Below are 17464 nucleotides of genomic sequence, written 5' to 3'. Positions count from 1 at the left end.
AATAAAGAAATATCTGGAAAGAGAAAAGGAGGGAAATGTGTAAATATTTAATATGAACCAACTGATACAAAATTTTAACTAGCATAAAAAAATCTTATGGATAGTAAATGGCTTTGGAGGAAAAGATCATTTATAAATAATATCAATATAAAATCCTATAGCTTACCTTAGGGCCATTATAACAAGAGTTTTTAGTCTAAGGACCATGGAGAAAATGCTAATGGAAGACAACTGGACCCTTATCCTACATCATACACAAAAAATCAACTCAAAATGAATTAAAGACTTACACATAAAACTCCTAGGAGAAAACACAGAGAAAAAGCTTCTTGACAACAGCTGTGGCCATGCTTTCTGGATATGCCATGAAAAGCACAGACAATGAAAGCAAAAACAGATTAAGGGGGATGACATCAAACTAAAAATTCTGCATGGCGAAGGAAACAACACAAAGACAAAGAAACCTACAGAACAGGAGAAAATACCTGCAAACCATATAGCTGATAAAGGGTTAATATCCAAAATATAGCAAAAACAAAACAAAGGATTTTTAAAATGGACAAAGGAACTGAATAGATATTTCTTCAAAGAAGAGATACAGATGGCCAACAGGTGTATGAAAACATTCTCACATCACTAATTATCAGGGAAACTCAAATCAAAACCACAATGAAATTTCACCTCATATGTTGGGATGGCTGTTGTCAAAAAAAAAAAAAAAGAAAAAAGAAAAAAGATAATAGGATTTTTTTGAGAATGTGGGGAAAAGGGAACCTTTTACACTATTGGCAGGAATGTAAACTTGTGCAGCCGCTATGGAAAAGAGTATGGAGGTTCCTCAAAACAAAAACAAAAGCAGAAAACCACAAATGGAAGACAGACACAATCGCACTTTATAATGGCTACATGAGCACAGGGTAGTACTTGATAATATGTATGGCGGACTCCTTAGGGAAAAGCTCACACACCGAAAGTGGCAGCAAAGCCTGGTTTGGCAACAAAGAAACCTGTCAATACAGAGGAGCAGAGACTTTCCTCCATTAGAATTCCTTGTACACAAAGAAGAAATTTGATTTGCAAAGGATTCCACAAAAGGATTTGTGATCCTAAAAACAGCAGCAACAAAAGCACACTTAATTTAACAAGAATAATGAAAAGAAGAAAATATGATAAAACATAACCGGATGGACATTTCTAAGTATTTCAGGCTCACGAACATTCCAGAAACACCCTAAGTGAAGACATTATAATGGTAAGTAATAAAATTCATTCACTAGAGTTTTTTTTCACAAACATCTATGAAGACTTCGAAAAAACCATCAGGGGTTGTTGGCCACATAACATGGTAAAATTTAAGTTTTAACTTATGTTCAATTTGGCACTTCAGCTTCCCACATTTTGACTTGAGAAACAGACTTACCTTCCAAAGAAAAAAGTCTATCTCTTATTATGAGAATGACTGAAAGATTTAAAATAGTCATCTGAAATAGTAATACAGAATAAAATCCTAGAATAACTAAATGTGGTATATACATACAATGGGATATTATTCAACCATAAGAAAAGAAGGAAATCTTGCCATCTGTGACAACATGGATGAACTTTGAGGGCATTATCCTAAGTGAGTAAGTCAGACAGAGAAAGACAAATACCATATGATTTCACTTACATTTAGTATGTAAACAAACGAACAAACAGGCCAAAAAACAAAACCAAGGTCATAGATACAGAGAATAGATTCATGGCTGCCAGCGGTGGGGGGACCAGGGGGTTAGGGGTAGGTGAAATGGGTGAAGGGGGTCAAATGGTACAAACTTCTAGTTATTAAAAAAATAAGTCATGGGGCTGTAATGTACTGCATGGTGACTATAGTTGATAATGCACTATGTATTTGAAAGATGCTAAAAGAGTAGATCTTAGAAGTTCTCATTACAAGGAAAAACTATAACTCTGTATGGTGATGGTTGTTAACTAGACTTACCGTGGTGATCATTTTGCAGTACATACAAATATCGAATTAAAAATTGATTAAAAAAAGAATGGACTAAAAAAGACATGTCCACTGCTCAGGGGACAAGAGATATACAAAAATAGGTCCAGGTACTACTTAATTGAATACAGCTAGAACCAACTCCCTATGAGAACCACAAACAGAAAAGTCTGCATGTTATAGAAAGAGCATGTGTCCATAAGTGCTTGAAACGGTGGATTTAACACACTTCTAGCTGAGGGGATCTTCTGGGGTTATAATGCTTGGGCAATCACAAAGTCTCAGTTTTCTTATTTACCTTGAGAAAATTAAATATTTTCCAACTCTGAATTTCAATGATTCCAGTTGTTTTTAAAATATTGCATTTGATATTTAGAATATGAAAGAAAGAGGCGCTCTTTGTTCAAGCAATACAATGAATAAGCTATTAAAATTAGAGTTCATTTATGTGCCCAAACACCCCAAAATATTGAGCGGTTATAAAATTTTTATAGCTGATGAATAATTAGTGAGGGCTTTACTTCAATAAGGAATAAAAAAAAGTGGCTGAATCTTTTCATTTGTAGTTCTGATGGAATGCGGAGTACAGAGTATATAATTTATTATACATAATCATCTCGTGGACAGCTGGGAAACACAAAACTCATCTAAAAGGGATTGCATTTTTATTCACGTACATGCAATTTACTCAAGAGTGGATTATTTTTTAATTGTATGTGTTTGAAGGAATTTAGTTCTATCAAAAGAGATGAAACAATAACATATGCCTCGTTCTGCAAGCTTTTAAAAAATACAGCAGACAATAAGATACTGCGTTGCGGGCTTACCAGTTCTCTTTTTTAATGCCCCACAACCATCTGTCCCGTATTTTCTAGAACAGACCTGGTTTTAATATCCTTTCCAATCATCTCCATAAACTTGTACAATTCTCTAGGAATTCAAATATTTTGAATATTTTGGCAAGTGGGAAGTGACTAAATCAAGTTAGTATCCATTAAAATAAAAACATACATACACCAACAATAGGAAAAGGTGGGAAGTCACAAGTGACAGAGAATTACAGGCTTAAGGAACACCTTGATTTACAGGAGCTCATGTGTGCCTGTGAGGTATCTACCCAGGAGTCGCATCATGGATCCAAGGGCTATGGAGAATGAGCACAAATTCTGTTCAGCACCCCAAATCCCAGGACACAAATAAACATGGCTCCACCTCTGTAAGTTGCTCCGTTTCCGCCCATCTGTTCTGATAATTGCTTTTCCTTCCTCATTGTAGTTTCCAGGGTCTGGACAGGCTTATCCTGTTTCCTCCGGATGCTCTTTTTGTTTGGAGTCAGTTCCTGATTCTTCTTCCTGTTCGCTCTCATCCGCTCTTGTACAGCCTCTCCGTAGCGCTGGAGGCTACTCACACAGGACGCGCTAAGCAGGATTCCAACAACCAACCCGACATTTTGGTATGATGGCGGGAATACTCTGGCACTTGACTTTAATATGATCGGTTTTTTTGGTACCGTTACACACACAAACCTTCAGGAAATTAAGAAGAACGCGGTGGACTGGGGGAGTGGCTAAGTGCTTTAAACTAATACTAAGGTACTTAAGGTGTGCGGCTATGTACAGACAACAACCGATAAAATTCTGCTTGAAAAATCAACGAAACATGAGAGAGCATGTAGTTTTGTGTTGGTGTTGGGGCAGTAGGGTGGCTAGGATATATTTCTCTGAAGTGTCAGCTCTACAGTTGTGAGCTAGAAGAGAAGGAATCAAAGCTGGGGGAAGTTGTTAGCAAAAATCTGACTCACTCACAGGAAAAAAGGGGACTCATTAACAGATCTGGGGATGGATGGGAGGAATCACCATAAGAGATCAAGTGCAAATAGAGGAAGTTGGGAGACGATTCTCCAAGAGTTTCTGCATTTCCGCACAGCTTGCAACCAGGGCACTGATGGCCTTGTGTTCTGAACTGTGTTTTCAGGGATGTTTCTATAGCAAATTACCTTGGAAGATATAGTGTCCCTTCAGAACAAAAGACAAGTGGGCTTACTGTCTAGTGTAGTAAAAATAATGTTTGCTACTATAGCAAAGGACACGTGTTTACAATCCTGTGGTGCATTGTAAAAAAAAAAAAAAATCGTATTTCCCCGACTTAAGGTAACTTTCCTGTAAAAGAACCCACGGCGTGTGTAGGTGTAAACTGAACTTTGTTCGGTTTTGTGGACTGCGTCACCCCATGGGAATTGGGACATGGGGAAATGGTGCAAAAGTACTATTATTCTGGCTACTGCACTAGCCATGAGTACTAGACTGCCTTCCATTTCCTATCCAGGAGTCTCATATCTTCTACCAATATCCATGAAACTGTGGCAGGCTAACCAGATATCACGTACGGTAAAAATCTCAGATCCTCGAAAGTTCTTGATAAGGATCCAAGCTCAAGTATTTTGATTATTGGGCACCTGGTCCTGGGGAATTGCTGTGTGGGGTGGAAATGCTGGACATGGAGCCAGAGGATTTCACAGTTTTCATTTCAAGCCAAAGAAGAGCAGTTCTCAAGTCCAATCCCTCATGCAGTGGAACCACCAGAGTAGGCAAGTGCCGGTTTTCTAACTGGGATTTGGCAGTGATATGTGGTCTTGGGGCAACTATGTTGAGAAATCCTACGTACCCGAGAAATCGGGGTAGAAGAGATCAGGTGGCTTCTCAGGCTTCTTCATGGAGAATCAGAGGTGCTGCTGTCCTACAGCGCCATAGAAATTCTTGGCACTTCGGTTTGTGGAGCCTTCTGATTTCAGCTGCAGGCTCTACGTGGGCCCTACATGGTTTCTTAGGAGGAGGGTGGATCAAACTGTCGATTGCTGAGTGCTTCATTGTGCAGAGCGAATATGAAACAGGAGCTTATCATCAGACACTAGAGTGGGAATTGGCAAACTTGTTCTTAAGGGGCCAGGTAGTAAATATTTTAGTCCTTGTGGGCCATGCAATCTCTGTAGCAAGTATAGAAGGCTGCTATTCTAGAAAACAAACAAACAAACAAACAAATAAATAAACTGCTATTACAGAGCAAAAGCAGCCGTAGACAATACCAATGGGCGTGGCTATATTCTGACACAACTTCACTTACAGAAATAGGGAGCAGCTGGATTGGGGCTGTGGGTGGTAGTTTAATGACTCTTGCACTGGAGGACTGCTGTATACAGGCTGACTTCATTAGTGTGTGACCTCAGCAGTGCCTCAAGACCCTGAGCTCAGAAGGGCCCTGCACTTGGTTTGATGCTCGCTGTCACTGTCTTGAAATTCTTAATAGTTTTTAAGCAAGGGTCTCCACGTTTTCATTTTGCAGTCAGCCCGAAGTACTAGTACTGGTCATAAACGATCTTTCTGCTCTCCTATCACTGTAGTCTGAACAAAAACAAATGACTCTGAGATGGGGAATGTAAAATGATGAGATGAGGTCAGATGTAAGCTATCAGATGTGTGCCAGAGGTGTCTCAGAGATAAAATGTTTCCCAGTGCAGAAGCAAGTAAAGTAAGACTATGTCTCTCATCTTATCAATAATATTGGCATATATAAAGAAAGGATGGGTCTGTTTGAAGAATGGCTATTTAGTGATCCATTAGGCAATATAAGATTTCAATGTGCAGTATGAATCTGTTACTGAATTATTGAGCTTTCTGCCAACGGGTATCAAAAACATACCACTTCTTGCCCTGATTCGAAGTGCCATAATTTCAATTATAATAGTTTCTCACACATTTCTCTCTAAGAATTCAGCATTGAGCTGGTCAGAATAGCCAGTCATCTTGCCAGTTTAATTTCTCACTGTAGTGAAATACATTGGTAATGTTGTTTACATATCTTCTGTTACTTTAGTGAGCCTGGACTTGGGGCAAATTGTCAAGATTAGTTCATCTGAAGACCCGTCGTGAAAGTGATGACTGCAGCAAGGCAAATAGCATTTCGGCAAGCCAGGTACTGGTCCATATCCTCTTCTTCCCCACGTACCTTCTTTTGGTTTCACCATGGACTTTACGCAGGCACTGATAATCCATTAAAAACACTTATACAGGGAAGTTCTCATTGAGTCTTGATCTTGGGATAGTTTGAAAGAAGGGATGAATGGAGACAGACTGGTGGAGTCGAGCGAGAAAAGAAATTAAGGAGGGGGAAGTGGGAGAGGGATGATCAGAAACATTCCATTATATCTGGGTCTGACAGTTCACAAGAAATCTGTAAGAGTTAGCCTGTCTACTCAGCCAAGCCATAGAGCATAAGGATTACCTCTCACAGACCCTCATCTCATCAAATGATCGGTGTGAAGACAGAATGAAAGATAATCTTTTTCATATGTGGTGAGTTGGCCCAAGGGCAGTTAAGAGCTAGAACAGCACATTTTAATTATGAGGAATGTTTGCTTACAGATATTTGATTACTATTAAATACATTCCATAAAGTCATTGTTTAAGTGTTAAAAAAAATTTCCTTTTGATTTTAATAGCTGCAAAATTCTGCTAAAGAAATCGGAAAAATCTACTAAAATCCAAGCTTGGGTAAATGAGATATGGAAAAATAGGATACAAGAAAGATGTACCATAAATGAAAACACATTTGTAATTTAAGTATGTCATTTTTTTTTTTAGAATATAGGATGACTTCTATAAAAAATAAAAAACTCAAAGTGAATTTAAAAATAAGCTATAAAAGCCAAACGGTGATTTATTAACAGTGATATATCAGAGAATAAAATGAACTATAAATATCTAGGACAAAATGATTGGTAAAGATATTTATGTAAAGCAATCTTCAGTGCATGTTTTTTTGTTGCTAAAAAAATGCTTTATAATAGAAGGGTCTAAAAATTGCTTATTGATTACCTACACTGTGTGAAGGACTATTTTAGGGGAATTAGAGTATCCATATTATGTTATGACATAGTCTTTCCCTCAAGCTTGGAATCTAGTTGAGGGAAAAAAAGCACACATAAAAATGTAATGAATCTTATGCGATACCAGACATAGAAGTCATAAAAACCAGTGTCGATGAAATTTTAGTTCTTAGAACATTTTTATGCAAATAAAACTAAATATAAACAAAATTTTAAAAACACAAGGGACTGCCTGGAAGGAAAGATGTTTCCTCTACCTTTTAAAATTTATTTCTGGACCCTTTCAAATTAAACTAACAGAAGATTGGTAGGTGTAAAGGTGCACAATTTTTATTAATATTTACATGCACGGGGGTTCACAGGAAAGAAATGAAACTCAAAGAAGTGCTTAGACTCATCAACTCATACACCCTTTTAACAAAGGAAAGAGGTTTTGGACTTCAAGTGATAATAAATAATGGGAAAATGACTAGGAAATATATGATGGATCTAATGAAATGTAAGGGCTATTTTAGTCAAGTCTGTTTATGCAAACTCACGGTGGTGTGGACTTCCTGTCTTCAATAATAAGAGTCTCCTTGGAGAAGGTTGGGGCTACCTTCCTCAAAGGGAAATTTATGTACTGCTTTCAGGCAGATAAGGAGAGGGTAGAGAACTCTTCCTGCACCTGTTGATTCTCATTTGCCCTCAGTGCAAAATAATCCTCAGGGACAAGAGGCTTTTATTTTGAGGTGACTCCTTCAGGTCAAGACAGCCTATGCAGATGGCCACGTTTATTATTTGTGATAGGAATATCGAGAGGGAAGATTGCTCTCTGGGCTTCACAGATGCAGAAAACTTCCTCAGGAAGCAATGACAAATTCTGCTATCTCTTATTGTGAAATTTTGAAATAGCTTTATATGTTTTTACCGATTATGAAATAAGACACACTGCTTATAATGGAAAATCAAGAAAATCTAGAAAGAACAACTCTATCAACCAGAGATACCATCGCTGTGAACATTTTTCTATGTTACTTTCTAACCTTTTTTTTTTTTTTTTTTGGAATATTTAACAACATGTAGCAGGGACAGCAGAAAATTCTTTTTATACGCCAAGTCAAATTAGTAGGTACTGGAGCACAGAATGGAGAAGGCTACTAAAGCTCAGTCCGGTCTTTGCTCCTTCATGACAAAAAAAATGCATAAAATTCATTGTCAAGTCCCCGTTTTGGATGATTGCTGAGAGGAGAATGGCAATTTCTTCTACTCTTTGTTAGAAATATCTCGATTACATTTTAAACGGCTTTATTCAGATGTAATTCACATACTATACAATTGACCCACTTAAAATATATCGATTCAGTGGTTTTTAGTGTATTTATAGAGTTGTACAACCATCACCATGGTCTAAGTGTAGAGCACTTTTACCAAGCAAAACAGAAACCCGTACCTTTGAACAGCCACTGGCCCCACCAGACCCCCGCAGGAACTAATCTACTTTCTGTCTCTATGGGTTTTCCTATTCTGGACCTTTCATATAAATGGAATTATACATTACATGGTCTCTTGTGACTGGCTTCTTTTACCTAGCATAATGTTTTTGAAGTTTATCCACATTGTAGCTGTACTTCATTTCTTCTTATAGATGAACGATATTCCATTGTATGGGAATATCGTATTTTATTTATCCATTCATCGACTGACACGCATTTGGGAGATTTCCATTTTTTGACTATTAAGAATAATGCTGCCATGAATACTTTTGGATAAGTTTTTGTGTGGACATATATTTTCATTCATCTTGATAGATATCTAAGAGTGAAATTGCTGGGTCATATGGTAACTGTGTGTTTAACATTTTGAGGAAGTGCCAGACCATTGTCCAAAGGAATTGGGCCATTTTACATTTACACCAACAACGTGTGAGGGATTCGCTTTCTCCACATCTTTGCCAAAACTTCTTACTGTCTCTCGTTTTTGTTATAGCCATCTTACTGGATGTGTATGGTTTTGATTTGCATTTCCCTGATAAATAATGATGCCAAGCATCTTTTCAGGTACTTATCAGCCATTTGTATATGTCCTTTGGAAAAAATGTCTCTCAGATACTTTGCCCATTTTTAATTGGATTATTTGTCTTTTTATTATTGAGTCATAAAGGTTTTTTATATATTCTGGATACAAGGCTTTATCTGATGTGTGATTTATAAATATTTTCTCTCTTCTGTGAGTTATCTTTTCCCTTTCGCGATGTGTCCATAGTAGCACAAATGTTTTCAGTTTTGATGAATTTACCTCTTTTTTGTTGTTATTGCTGGTAATTTTGGTGTCATATCTGAAAAGCATTTGCCTAATGTAAGATCCACAAAGATTTGTCCCTAGGTTTTCTTATAACAGTTTTATAGTTTTCTTTTTAAAAAGATTTTGTTTATTTATTTAAGAGAGAGAGACAGAGATAGGAAGAGAGAAAGCAAGAGAGGGCATAAGCAGGAGAAAAGGGAGAAGCAGGTTTTCCACTGAGCAGGGAGCCCAATGTGGGGCTTGATCCCAGGACCCTGGGCAGATGCTTAACCCACTGAGCCACCTAGGGGCCCCAACAGTTTTATAGTTTTAGCTCTTGTATTTAGGCGCTCACAATTAAGACAGTGTGGTACTGCCATAAGGATGGACATGTAGATAAATGGACTAGAACTGAGAGTCCAGAAGTGATCAGTGATGATCAATGAATTTTCAAAAGGATGCCAAAATAATCCATTGTAGAAAACAGATTTTTCAATAAATGGTGCTGAGACAACTGGACATTTACATACAGTAGAATGAATTTGAACTTCTTCCTTATACCATATAAAAAATTAACACAAAATGAATTATACACCATTAAAAAAATCTTCTATTTTTGTATATGGAGGCGTCATACAATCCCTTATCATAAACACATTTTTACGACATTAAGTAAGAAGTGTAAGTTTTTACTACTATAAGTAAAGATCTTTTTTTTTTTTTAAAGATTTTATTTATTTATTTGACAGAGATAGGAACAGCCAGTGAGAGAGGGAACACAAGCAGGGGGAGTGGGAGAGGAAGAAGCAGGCTCATAGCGGAGGAGCCTGATGTGGGGCTCGATCCCAGAACGCCGGGATCACGCCCTGATCCGAAGGCAGACGCTTAACCGCTGTGCCACCCAGGCGCCCCAGTAAAGATCTTTTTTATAAACCTTTGCATTCATTTCTGATTATTTCTTTGAGGTATATTTCTCAAAATAGAATTGTTGGGGGGGTGCCTGGCTGGCTCAGTTGAAAGAGCATGCAACTTTTGATCTCAGGGTAGTGAGTTCGAGCCCAACAATGGGTGTAGAGATTACTTAAATTATTAAAGCTAAAAAAAAATAGAATTGTTGGGTGAAGCAATTTATTCATTTTAAATATATATTAATAAATTGGTAAATCAATTTCAGTGATTGCATAATAGGCTCAATCATTTATTATAATGCATTTTCTTGATAATTTCCATACCTAGCATTTCCCAATACACAATAAATAGTAAAGAAATATTTATTGATGAAAAAATGAATTGCACTCCTATGGAACAGTTTAGTTGCTTCCAATTTTTTTACTATGTTTTATAAATAGTATTGAAATGCATATACTTGTACATCAATCTCTTCAACATCTCTCATTAATTTTTTCAGGATATATTCCTAGCACTGGAGTTTTTTGTGAAAGAGCACAAGAATCTCTTCCTATGTACTGCTTTCTGAGTAAGTTCTATTTTAACTAAAGAATTCTGGAGAACTCAGCTTTAGTAGTCTTCCTTTTTCCTTCAAATTATTTAAATTTGTTTACCTTAATTTAAATTAGTTACCTTAATTTTTTAAAATTTTTAACAAATTAAAATGTGTTTATCTTTATTTGCTTCTTTTGACCTTCGTTAGGTTTGCTTTTGTTAATTTTTTCTGATAATTTAGTTATGTGTAGCTGTGAAACTTTTATTTACATTTGTCATAAAAGAAGTAACCTAAATATACCAACTAATTTACTCTTAGTAGTGAGATTCTACAAGAAAAGAGAATGGTTAAATAAATGTCTAATCATCCTTAGATTAGATGAGAGAAAAAGAATGCTTAAAGATCATCAGAATATTAATTGATAGTCAACTGATTAGATGAATACTTAGTTTTTCAGAAGATGTCTTTAATTCCATTGGGTTTATTAGACTTACGAATGTCTTTCTAAAAGAAGATTTATGGAGTAGAAATAAAAGTCTGATTGACCTGGAGCCTGGATCAACTTTGGGAAATTTTTTCTTTATCTCTTTACACTAACAACAAAGTGGCAGAAAGAGAAATTAAGAAAATGATCCAATTTGCAGTTGCATCAAAAAGAGTAAGATATCGGGGCACCTGGGTGGCGCAGTTGTTAAGCGTCTGTCTTCGGCTCAGGGCGCGATCCCGGGGTTATGGGATCAAGCCCCACATCAGGCTCCTCTGCTATGAGCCTGCTTCTTCCTCTCCCACTCCCCCTGCTTGTGTTCCCTCTCTCGCTGGCTGTCTCTATCTCTGTCAAATAAATAAATAAAATCTTTAAAAAAAAAAAGAGTAAGATATCTAGGTATAGACTTAACTAAGGAGGTGAAAGACCTCTACTGTGAAAACTGTAAGACACGGATGAAAGGGATTGAAGATGACACAAACAAATGGAAAGATATGTCATGCTCATGGATTGAAAGAATTAATATAGTTAAAATGTCCATACTTCCTAAAGCAATCGACAGTCTCAATGCAATCCGTATCAAAATACCAATTGTATTTTTCACAGAACTAGAACAAACAATCCTACAATTTGTATAGAACCACAAAAGACCCCGAATAGCCAAAGCAATCTTGAGAAAGACTAACAAAGCTGAAGTTATTGGTGTTTTTTTCTATCTTCTCAATTAAATTACTCAAAGGAAGAAAAAAATTCTACATGAAGCCAAGTAGAAGAAGTTACCTTATAGGGAAATCCTTCAGACTGGACTGAGATTTCTCAAGTAACATTTGCAGACATTAGAAATTCCAAAAAAGGATTCTCTTTTCTGCTCAGTAGTTATTTATTTGTAAAAACAGCAGGAAGACATTCTCTTATTTATTTATTTTTTTTAGGAAGACATTTTCTCATGTGCAAATCCTCTGGAAAGTTCCCGGAGAACCTTTCCTAAAGAAACAAATGACAAAAACCCAAGCATGTTGTAGGGGAATACAATTAAATAACTTATTTAAATTATTTATATAATAAATGCTTATTATTTAAGTGATTTAAAATAATTTTCCCTCAGCCCTTCTGAGTTCTTGCCTGAGAACCACTGTAATAAAAGGCAGATTAACAAGGAAAAAATGAATAGAAGTTCAATAACATATACACCTTTTTTAAAAAAAGATTTTATTCATTTATTTGAGAGAGAGAGAGAGAGTATGAGCATGAGCAGGGGGAGGGGCAGAGGGAGAGGGAAAAGCAGACTCCCCACTGAGCAGGTTGCCCAATGTGGGACTCGATGTGGGGCTCAATCCCAGGACCCTGAGATCATGACCTGAGCCGAACGCAGACGAGTAACAGACTGAGCCACCCAGGTGCCCTGATAACATATATACCTTACATACAACTGATTGATACCCAGGAAAGATGGCCCCAAGACACCACCTAAATACCATCTTCAGCTAAGAACAAAAAGAAAGATTTTGGGGAAGAGGAGAATCCAGTTATAGGATCTTATGAGGAAAAGTACAGTAAAGAAGAATAAGGTTGCTATGGAGATTTAAGTAGGTGCATTCTCTATTCACAATATCCTCTTGTGATTTAGAGTAGACTTTCTCTTCCTAGTAGAGTGGGAAACACAAATGGAGATTTCCTTTATAAATGTACATCTCCTTTACAAAAGGTTAACTTCTATTCTCTTTTCAGAGCCTCTTCTGTGTCTTTAGTTTCTCCAAATAATCAGCTCAAAATAATCTTTATGCCAAAGAGGCACATTTTGGAGGGGCTTACTTGCTACTCTTCAGTACAAACTAACTAAATGACATAACCCAACAACAGGGTGAAGAATCCAAAAGAAAAAGAACATATGAATGAGGACGCAGTTATACGAAATGAGGGGATGTGTGAAATTAAGGTACTTATCTATGGAACTTGTCTAAATAACTATAAAACAGAAAGTGTTATGTGATGATTTTGAAAAAAATGTAAGAATGGATGACAGCAGGGATTCTCGTAGATTTGGTTTACTGTTGTGCCCTAAACAACATAGTAAATGCCCAATAAATATTTGTTAAATCAATGAAAAAAATTCTACTCTGCATGATATAATGGTATATTATTATAATGAACTGGAATAAAAATGTCAGAGAATACTAGCCAAGAAAATGGGAGTGATAAGAAAAGGTGTATTATTTTTAATATAGGGAATTTATATATATATATATATAATATTTTTCTGTAATTGTTTCATTGGAAATAACACTGAAAGGCTTTTATGCAAAAAAGTGCCTGTTCCTTCAACAGTGGGATAGAGTTGTCTCCCCTGATGAGAGAAGATTAGAATTCTGATATTAAAAAATTTCCAGCCTCATCCATATCTGCCCAAATGCCCCAATATCCTGTCTCAGGATCTCCCTCATTCTCCATCAATGCCCTTGATTAGTAGAAAGGTCCAGAGATCTAACCATTATAATTAGATTCTGGTCTTGGTCTTTGGCAGTCACTTGCGAAGGAGAAGAAATCCTCAAAGGTGTCATGGAGGATTTTTAGTTCTCTATATGTGTTCTTTGTTGCCTATGCATAACCTTTCATTTCTCTATTTTCTGGCATCGAAAGATGCCTAGTAACTCCTCTGTCTCTATGACCATTACTGTCATCGTGATGACGAGGTACCCAAGCCACTAGATTTCCCAATACCTTTCCCTTCACCTGGATTCATCTTGTTAAAAGATCAACTGAGGCATATTAAGATTTTTTAAAAATTTACTTAAGTAGGAATTGAGTGGAGGCAGGCTGTGTCAAAGCAAAGGTGGTTAAAAGCTCTCCGCCCAAAGGCACCAGGGAAAGACTCCTGTAGAGAAAATACAAAAACAAAGAAAGGAAATTATTTGATTGCCCGTAGCTTAAAGCCTGTTTGGCTGTTTGCGATTGGTTGTCCTTAGTGTTTTGATTTCGTGACATCGAGGTGTTTTATGGGCTTAGATTTTGGTTTGCTTACATAGGCGGGCAGGGCATTAGACTCACCTCTACTGACTTCCTTGTTTAATTAATCCCAATCTACCAATGGTGATAATTTGAGTAATTTTGATACCGTAGCATGCAATGAGTTACTTGGGTTCCATGCCTGCCATCACCCACTCTTCTCTACATTAGGAATGGGACGAGGGGGAGGTGTGTGAGACATTTAGGGTGCATTCACAATCAGCCTGACCCTGACAGTGAACGTCTCCTTAAGTTCTGTGCTCCAGGAGCTTCACTGCAGTCCTGGCCCTGCCTCCCACACTGCAGCAAGGAGGTTATCCTTAAATACAGGAGTGAATCTAATCTAGAAGTCTATTTTGAGGATATGTTTTCTGGGGTCACTCCTGGCACCAATTAATTCTGTCACTCAGAGTCCCAGGAGGAAACAGATGTCACACTCAAATTAGAATAATTTGAGTAGGATTTATAAAAGGACTATTTGCAAATGTGGTGACAAAGTAGAGAGAAACCACAACACCCTAGGAATAACGAGTGTAGGGACCTGTTACCATTGACACCTAACTGTAGCGAAGAGAGACGTGGCTACCAAGGCCTCAGGACAGAGAGGGAGAGTAGAACAGAGAGGACACCTGATAGGATCTTGAGCTCTGATCAAATTTTTAGTGACCTTGTGGGGAGGGAGTCAGGGCAATAAATGCTCCATCGCTTATTCTATATATTGATTTGTGGTCAGTTTCTCAACTGGCTGGTCAGTATTGCCTCCTGATGCAGGTGTAGAAAGGGGAAGAGTAGAGGAGCACTGATGGCTAACTATATAGCAAGTAAAAAAAAAATATCAAAGTAACATAAGGAATAGAGGGGTTGATATACGTGTACCAAGTAAAGTTGAATACGAGGCAAAAAGGAACAAATGAAATAGGGTCATTTATGTTTATAACTCACAAAACCCCCCACATAACCATGGACACTTTTTTTTGCCTCTAATAATGTAACTAGAAAAATATGAAGCATTATCTAACAACATAGCTGCAAGAAATCTAGGGAGAGATTCACAGAGGGCATACAGTGAGAAGCTTTAATATTTGGTTTAGAAAGATAAGCTTGGGAGAGGTTGATACAATATTAACAAGAAGAGGTGAGAAACTTCTCTGTGATTAACTTATAAAACTAGAAAACATATCATAGAATAGGAGTTGGAGATCTCCATAGAAGAGATGCAATAAAAATGTGATCAGAATTATAAACTGAAATCAAGGCATTGGTCTGAAAAATTTATAGTATTTATAAATTTATAGTATTTAAAGTATTACAGCTTTAAGTTGAGATATTTTTACCTAGGATTCAGGTCAGCTGTGGGTAACAGAAAAACCCCCAAACAACATTGACTTAAACAAAATTAAGTTTATATTTTTCTTTCTTCTTTCTTTCTTTCTTTCTTTCTTTCTTTCTTTCTTTCTTTCTTTCTTTCTTTCTTTCCTTTCTTTTCTTTCTTTCTTTCTTTCTTTCTTTCTTTCTTTCTTTCTTTCTTTCTTTCTTTCTTTTTATAGGTGACACACAAGTTACATAAGTTTCAGGTGTACAACACCGTGATTCAACATCCCTGTACTTTTTGCTATGCTCACCACAAGTGTAGCTCCCATCTGTCACCGTACGATGCTATTACGGTATCATTGACTATACTCCCTATGCTGTATGTTTCATTTCCATGACTTATTCATTCCTTAACTGGAAGCCTGTACTTCCCACTCCCCTTCGGCTATTTTGCCCATCTCATCACCCCCTTCCCTCTGGCAACTATGTTTGTTCTCTATATTTATAGGCTTGATTTTGCTTTTGTTTATTTCTTCATTTGTTTTTTCGATTCCACATATGAGTGAAATCATATGGTGGTATTTGTCTCTCTCAATCTGACTTATTTCACTTAGCATGAGACCCTCCAGGTCCATCCATGTTGTCACAAATGGAAGGTCTCGTCCTCTTTATGGCTACATAATATTCTATTGTATGTATACACCACAGCTTTGAGTCTGTGTGTGTGTGTGGTTTTTATTTAAACTCCAGTTACTTAACATACAGTGTAAAATTATTTTCAGGTGTACAGTTTAGTGATTCAACACTTATATATGATACCTGGTGCTCATCACAACAATTTCACTCCTTAATCCCCATCACCTCTTAACCCATTCCCCCAACCACCTCCCTTCTGATAACCATCAGTATGTCCTCTTTTTTATTATTCCAAAAGATTTATTTATCTATTTATTTTAAAGATTTTATTTATTTATTTGACAGAGATTGAGAGAGCGAGAAAGGGAACACAAGCAGGGGGAGTGGGAGAGGAAGAAGCAGGCTTCCCACTGAGCAAGGAGCCCAATGCGGGACTCGATCCCGGGGTCCCAGGATCATGACCTGAGCCGAAGGCAGACGCTTAACAACTGAGCCACCAAGGTTCCCCTTATTTATTTATTTTTGAGAGAGAGAGAGAGTGCATGAGCCGGGGGAGGATCAGAAGGAGAGCGACAAGCAGACTCCACATTGACGTGGAGCCCAACATGAGGCTTCATACCATGACCCTGAGATCATGAGCTGAGCTGAAATGAAGAGTTGGACACTTAACCGACTGAGCCACCCAGGCACCTCTCAGTTTTTTCTCTAGAGTTAAGAGTCTGTTTCTTTGTTTGGCTCTCTTTTTTTCCCCCATGATCATTTGTTTTATTTCTTAAATTCCATATATGAGTGAAATCATATGGTATTTGTCTTTCTCTGACTGACTTACTTCACTTAGCTCCATCCACATCATTGCAAACGGCAAGATTTCATTCTCTTTTATGGCTGAGTAATATTCCATCGTATATATACCACATCTTCTTCATCCATTTATCAGTTCATGGACATTTGGGCTCTTTCCATAATTGGGCTATTGTTGATAATGCTGCTATAAACATTGGGGTGCATGTATCCCTTCAAATCAGTATTTTTGTATCCTTTGAATAAATACCTAGTAGTGCAATCGCTGGATCGTAGGGTAGTTCTATCTTTAACTTTCAGAGGAAACTCCATACTGTTTTCGAGAGTGGCTGCACCCGTTTGCATTACCACCAACAGTGTGAGAGGGTTCCCTTTTCTCTGAATCCCACCAACATCTGTTATTTCTTGTGTTCTTAATTTTAGCCATTCTGAGTGGTGTGAGGTGATATCTCACTGTAGATTTGATTTGTATTCCCCTAATGATGAGTGATGTTGAGCATTTTTTCATGTGTCTGTTGGCCATCTGTGTGTCTTCTTTGGAAAAATGTCTATTCATGTCTTCTGCCAATTTTTTAACTAGGCTATTTGTTTTTTAGGTGTCCCGTCTTATAAGTTCTTTATATGTTTTGCATACTAACCCTTTATCAGTTA

The 17464-nt window shown here is 37.2% G+C and overlaps 1 long non-coding RNA gene across 1 annotated transcript in view; it reads left to right on the top strand.

Moving 5' to 3' along the window:
- The first annotated feature begins 3359 nt into the window (after window positions 1–3359).
- Window positions 3360–17464, top strand: part of LOC130542069 (uncharacterized) — a 122403-nt gene continuing 108298 nt past the window's right edge. Inside the window, exons 1-4 of the long non-coding RNA XR_008956361.1 lie at window positions 3360–3443; window positions 5861–5959; window positions 10543–10611; window positions 12923–12998. This is a non-coding gene — a long non-coding RNA (uncharacterized LOC130542069). The remainder of the gene's footprint in view (window positions 3444–5860; window positions 5960–10542; window positions 10612–12922; window positions 12999–17464) is intronic.

The sequence above is a fragment of the Ursus arctos genome, unplaced genomic scaffold, assembly GCF_023065955.2.
Source record: "Ursus arctos isolate Adak ecotype North America unplaced genomic scaffold, UrsArc2.0 scaffold_3, whole genome shotgun sequence".
Classification (NCBI taxonomy): Eukaryota; Metazoa; Chordata; class Mammalia; order Carnivora; family Ursidae; genus Ursus; species Ursus arctos.
The sequence above is the reverse complement of the archived record's forward strand: the minus strand, read 5'-3'. Positions and strand labels throughout refer to the sequence as shown.